General features: G+C 32.4%; 1 protein-coding gene across 1 annotated transcript in view; it reads left to right on the top strand.

Annotated features, from left to right (window-relative positions):
* Positions 1 to 6973, top strand: part of LOC106867428 (MAM and LDL-receptor class A domain-containing protein 1) — a 317166-nt gene that overhangs the window by 14375 nt on the left and 295818 nt on the right. The window lies entirely within an intron of this gene.

Below are 6973 nucleotides of genomic sequence, written 5' to 3'. Positions count from 1 at the left end.
ATAATAAAATGACTACACGTGTTTCATAACTAATTTTCAAATAGAAAGGAAATTTAAATCGATTAAAATCAATTAAAATTATCGAAAATAAATTCTATTCAAAAATATAGCTAATCGTCAGGTCGTAAATAGAACAATAATTATAATAAATAAATATATATATCAACCAACAATAAGTACCAAATGAATTTATATAAAATACTTATTTTATAAAGATAGAAAAATTATTAAAAATATCAAAATAATAAACATTCCATAATCATCCCTACATCCATTATAATATATGCTAACATGTATATTATATACAAAAACCAGCTAACATAAATTATTATCGTTTTAAATGCAATTTGAACGAAGTTTAAGGTAAAATAATAATAAAGATAATATTAGTAAATATTTAACCGGTGTAATAGTTAAAGCTAGACTATTTAAAACTAAAAACGTTTATTTAATTATCATTAAAAATCAATTGAATAATAGAAAAATACAAGAATACTTATTTCTACAAACGTAGAAATAAAAATAAATATGAATGAAAAAATTATGAATGAAAAATTAAGAATGAAAAAAGTAATATATATATAATATTCAAAGACATTCCAACTTTGATTTTCACGATTTATTTACAATCTTATAATAATATAATATATTATAATATAATATAGTATAATGAAATGATAGAATATTAAATGTTCATTCTGATTGATCTAGTACTTTCATAGATTAAGATATGCAATCTTCAGGTTCGTGTAGTTGTGGTGACAGTTATATTTTACAATTTGCAACTGTAATTAGATGGCTAAACTGTGTGCCTTAAATACATTTATATAGACTCAAGAATGTTAATTTTTGCAAGCTATATTCTGATCAGTCGGTGTGTGATTTTACTAAATTATTTAAGTTGATTGATGTTTGGTTTAGGCGTCATGGTCTGTTGAACATATCAAGAGACCCGTATTGTGACCCTGGCCAAAGCAGTAATTGTTGGGCTATTTTTAGAAATGTAAACATTTCCCTGGGATTTTTACATTTCAATTATCATCATCACCATTATCATCTCCTTTATTATTGTTGTTAACAGGTGGTGGTGGTGGTGGTAGGATTAACTGTGGTAATAGAACTTTAAACCCCCAAATAAGATTATTTTTACTGACTTTTCTCTTGACTTAGCTAGTATTTTCCTTCTATCGTCATCATGAGCACCTTTAGTATTGTTGTTGTTAGTGGTAGTGGTCGTAACAGTAGAAATAGTACCTCTAGCTTGGATTGGAATTTATTAATTAAGTTCTTTTCTCTGATTTTTCTCTCAATTTCATTTGGACTGAGTAATTTGTAAAACGGAAATTTTACAAATATTTTCCGACTGCATGTTGCTAAATGGTTAGTCAAAGGTATCTGACGGACATCCGAGTCTCTAATTTGCTGTCCGTGCACACATGAACGTTCTGATTGTGCATTTCCAATCTGAACTACATATAGTTCTTTACAATCGGGGATTTGATGCAGTAAAATCATTTTCTGCTTTTACAGTTCATATTTGCGTTTGTGAATATTTTTCCAGCGTTTGTGCTCATATATTCCCCGGTATGTATGAATTGGCATGTGCCACATCGGCAATCATTACATTTAGATATAGTGAATGATTGGTCTTTGTTGTTAAGATCAAACTTGCCATTGTTAATAATTTTTCAAGTCTTTTTGGCTGGCTTTTACAAAGAACAGCTCGATCTGTGATAATATCTTTTAATTCATTACTTTGAGCAATGATTTGTAGGTTTGCTTTGGCGATGTTGAAGATATTCTGGTGACATGGGTTATGTGTCACTATTTATGGTATGACTTGTTCCTGTTTTCATCCTCTTTGGGTTGTCCTCAGTTGTTGTATGGGTATTTTTTATAGCCTGCTATATGCCATTTTCTATAAGTAGAGATGGGTATTTTGTTTGAGCAAAAATTCTCCTAGTTCCGTTGGACGTTTGTTCCTGATACTTGCATCTTCTACAAAGGTACAAATTCTTCTGGCTAGGCAGTATGGGATGTTGCATTTTGTATGATGTGGATGGCACGACCTAAAATTCAGGTACTGATGTGTGTTCGTGTGTTTGCAGTATATATCTGTGGTAATGGTGGTGTCCTTTTTAATTACCATTATATTTAGGAATGGTAATTTGGTACTACTCATCTCTTTTGTAAATTAGAGAGATGGGTGTAGGTTGTTCAGGGGGATATTGAACTCTTCCAGAGTATTTAGAGATTCTGTCCAGATTATGAAACAATCATCAAGGTATCACTTCCATGCTTTTTCAATATAATTTCTAAATCCAGTGCTACAGTTTTTCTCTACTTCTTGGTAGAGTTGTTGTCCTAGATATCCTATTACAGAGTTCGCGTAAACGGGAGCAATCCTCATTCTCATCGCCGTGGATGTAACTCTTTTCATTGAAGAAGAATGCGCTCTTTTCCAGAATAAGTTTGACTGTGTCTAATATAAATGGATCTGTGAATCTGTTGGGGATCACTTCTTTATGTTTTTCTGTCCAGTATCTAATCGCCTTTATTCCTAAATCATGTGGAATATTGGTGTAAAGGCTTACGACATCAAAAATAAGTAGAAGTGAATTTGTTTCAGTTGTTTTGGGAAGAAGAGAGAGTAAGTCGATGTCATCCCGGATGAAAATGGGTATGTAGGTACATAGTGGTTTCAAAACAATGTCAATAAAATTGCTTAGACGATGGGTAGGGCATGCTGGACCAGCTACAATAGATCTAAGTTTTAAGTCTTTTAGATGCAATAATTTTATGTACATATTTTCTTGTTCTTTTACTGCATGCTGAATATCTTTTGATTTACGTATTTTCGGTAAGCCGTAGAAGTTGCTGGGTTTTAGCTCGAAATTGGTGATGTAGTCTCTTTCATTATCGGTCAGTGAGTTGTGGTGTTTTGAAACAAGGTTGTTAATCTTCTTCATGGTGTAGTGGTTTATATTTGTAGGAATTTCACAATAGAAGGTCGTGTCCTTCAGTTGGTCCTCAACTACATCCTTATAGTATTCTGCATCCATAATAACAATTGCACCCCCTTTATCTACTTCTTTAATTTAATTATTTTTTGATCGTTTTATATACGTTTAAGAGCAGACATTTCGGATTTGTTAATGTTTGGCCTAACATTGGTATTGCGTCTAAGGGGAAACTTTGACACGATATCAATATATTGGTAGAGATAGTTATTTCTTCCTTTTGGTGGGGTGAAATTTGATTTATTTTTTACTGGGGATTCATCAATCTCATTACTTTTATTAGTGACGAATTCTACAAGTCGGAACTTACGACAGAAGTTTTGGATATCCTCCTTTAGTTCTTGGTGGTTGACTGTTAGTGTAAGTGTAAATTTCAGTCCTTTTGATAGAAGTTGGATTTCATCATTGTCAAGATCGCTTTTGAATAAATTAATGATTTTAAGATCTATATGTTTAGTTGTTTTGGGTATGTTTCCTCTTGGATTTTTTCTTTCTCCGGTGTTTTTGTCCTGATGTTAAAAAATGGAACTTTCTCTGTTTATGACTTATGCTCCTGTTGATGTTTGCTTGATGGACTTAGCGTTTTGGTTGTAGTATTTTACTTGGTTTCGTTATGTTTTCTCTCCTCTTTCTAGTATTATACATATTATTTTTCAATTTCTTGTTAGTATTCTTTTTAACAACCTAAGGGAATGATCTAGGTTTACTTCGAGGTCTAGATCGGTTTTTTGCTCAGCTTCTTGTAGGTTGTCTTGGTCTTGAAAACGATCTCCTATTATTTCTACTCCTAATGGTCCGACCAAAGGAATATCTATTTTGTTTATGCTTTTTGTTCATATTGTGTGCATTAGGGTGTTTGCGTACAAAAATGGAAGTGTTCTTACCGGAGTTCATCTTCAATTCACAGTGAAACGAGTGTTCATATTGCCACGTGTTCTGGCATATGTTATGTTGGTGAGATTATCCACTTTTAATGTTATTTCTCAGAGTTCTAGAGTCTTTACCGTAATTGGTACCATATTTGTCGAGAAATAATTGTTTCTGTTGCCATAACTTTCTTGATCTGCTTTCTTCTTTTGAGATACCTCTGACCCATAGTTCTCGCATTTTTCTGATATATTGCCAGTCGTTAGTTTTGATATTTCGTCTCCAATTTGACCATCGATAGTTTCGTTTTTGGCTTTGTAACGGGATTGTTTACACAGGGTAATGGAGATGTCGGCCTTGAATTTTGTCAAAGCAAACTCCTATCGAAGTTTTGTTTCCTCCTCTGGTTCTCCTAAAACTCCTTTAATTAGATACTTCCGAGGAAGTATGGGTGCCGCAACAGAAATCCATTTCGAATGCGGTTTGGCATATTTTTCACATTTATATGCCTTCAAGAAATTTTGTTTTCTTATGTTAAGAAATTTTCATGCACACATACATACATACATACATACATACACACACACACACATACATACATAATATCTATCTATCTATCTATCTATCTATCTATCTATCTATCTATCTATCTATAAAGGTGAGCAGAGTTAGCGGTTACAGTAACCGACTAAGAGATAAAATATCCGTATATACTATCGGTATCAGTTACCCGTGTTATCTCTGGCCATGGGTATGCAGGTACACAATGTTCGTAGAGTACAGGTAACAACAGAACGAACAAAAGTTTATCATGAATCAAATATAAATAACCAGAAAATGGAGAAAACTTCAAATCAACAAACAAATGAATTGGACCACATCTGTAGCTTATTATTTAATACAAAATATGACAAAACATGTATGTGACATTACAATTCTTACGGCCACATCAGATGCCATGATGGTGCTAAGGTATAGGTACAGGAGATGGTCAAACTCTGCATAAGGAGTAGACAACCACCATATATATATATATATATATATATATATATAAAACTGTATAATAGCTGCATATAATATATGTCATAATGATATTTATTCTCCGATTTTGAAGCGACAATTTTTAAATATAAACAAATGACCGAAAAAGGATGAGCTAACTGCAGGCTGAATCGAACTTACAAATCGATGCTTTCATGGATCCTTGCGAATCTGATTGGCCAAACGCTCACCGATCAATTTCAGTCAAATTTAGTTAATATCTACTCAAACTGTCTTAACACAACATAAATGGAGAAAACTTCAGATCAACAAACAAATGAATTGGACCACATCTGTAGTTTATTATTTAATACAAAACATGACATCAAAGTGAATACAAAAGCGTCCAAAGAATAAACAAATGGGAGAGGGAATAGGAAAGAAAACATGACCTAGAGAAGGAGTCTGGGGGCCTAATATATTAAAATCATACCGTCTTCCATCATAGGGCTTCGAAGTCAGTAGGCAAAAGAGTGATCTAGCAACGGTTTAGGGAAAACATTATTTCGGGGTATTTCCATATAAAGGGAGAACCAAGATGTTTTAAAAGTTGTGAAAAGAAGTTAGCAAACGAAAAAAATATATATACAAGAAAATTACTAACATGTCTATAAAGAGAATAATACCAATGTTAACGTAAATATCGCTAGCTGATATTTATCCAAAGCAATACCGTAGGGTTCTTATGATAGTGTACTTACGGAAATATTACAGAGAGCAACACCTGTTGTCGCAATGGGACAGACCGAAGTGTATCCATCTCTACAAATGGTCAATTATATTTGAACCAAGGGCAAAAGTTAAAACCGTTTCAATGGATATGTAAATAAAAAAGAAAAATAAGTAAATAAATAAAGGGTGCGGGGGAGAAGATTATGATATTAGTGATACGAGGCCGTTTATGGTCTTCTGCAGCTCCTTGACATATCATAAATAAGAGTAAATAAATACACTTTTTATAGTTAAGGAGAGACAACTAGTACAGATATTACATAAGTATATATTAAAAAATGCTAAAATGATGTTGGATTTTTCATCCTAGATAGCAAATAGAATTCGCGTGGTGATAATAATGGACAAACAAGTAAATGTGTACACGTACCTAAGAAAATTCCATCTTATAAGTACACGACAAGGCAAAATCACAAAACCACTAACAATTAACATTTAAGCGATTAAGATTTAAGACCAAATCACATCTTAATTAGTACCATAATTATAATTCCCATGTTCAAACAGTTTACTAAGTATACTTAGTATGCATTACATTATCCTAAAAGTTAGATTGTTCATATCATTAAATTTTATAATCTAAAAGTTATAGTTACCCTTACGCGGGTGCAGTCATACTATGTCCACCAACAAATTAGTATCATGAATACAATTCTCATGTTCAAACAGTTTACTAAATATACTTAATATGCATTACGTTATCCTAAAAGTTAGATTGTTCATATCATTAAATTTAATAATTTAAAAATTATATTGACCCTAAGTGGGTGTATTCATACTAGTTCCACCAACAAATTACACTTTCAATCCTACATAGTAAACCCAAATCTTACAAATATCACCTGGTAAGTACAACTACTGTAGTGTCCAAGTGCATACCTATACAATGTAAAGTGGTGGAAGGTAACATTGAGTACACTAAGATAAAATAAATCCTACAGTGGGGGCGGGGTAATGTTGTTCCTAAGTGGGTAGGGCTATTAAGGTCTATTTTAAGTGGAGGAAGACCAATAAGTTGGTAGAGAATTAAGTCCAGATTACTGCAAGTACCAACAAACATATCCATGGTATAAAAGGTACTGGAGGATAAAATAAAACGAAATAAAGTTAAAATTTTAAAATTTAAAATAAAAATTTGAAATTGAAATAGTTATTAAGGGTTATAATATTGTGGTCGAATACATGTATCCTCTGTGTTCTCAAATAACTTCATGAATGAAATATCGGACATTATTTAAGGAGTTAGTTGGTTATATTAAAGAGAAATGGCTTAATTGGCATAAGATGTAGGTGGTTGATATGGGTGGGTGGGT

This window comes from Octopus bimaculoides, chromosome 8 (assembly GCF_001194135.2).
Source record: "Octopus bimaculoides isolate UCB-OBI-ISO-001 chromosome 8, ASM119413v2, whole genome shotgun sequence".
In the NCBI taxonomy this organism is placed as follows: domain Eukaryota; kingdom Metazoa; phylum Mollusca; class Cephalopoda; order Octopoda; family Octopodidae; genus Octopus; species Octopus bimaculoides.
Note: the sequence above shows the minus strand (reverse complement) of the source record. Positions and strands in the feature narration are given on the sequence as shown.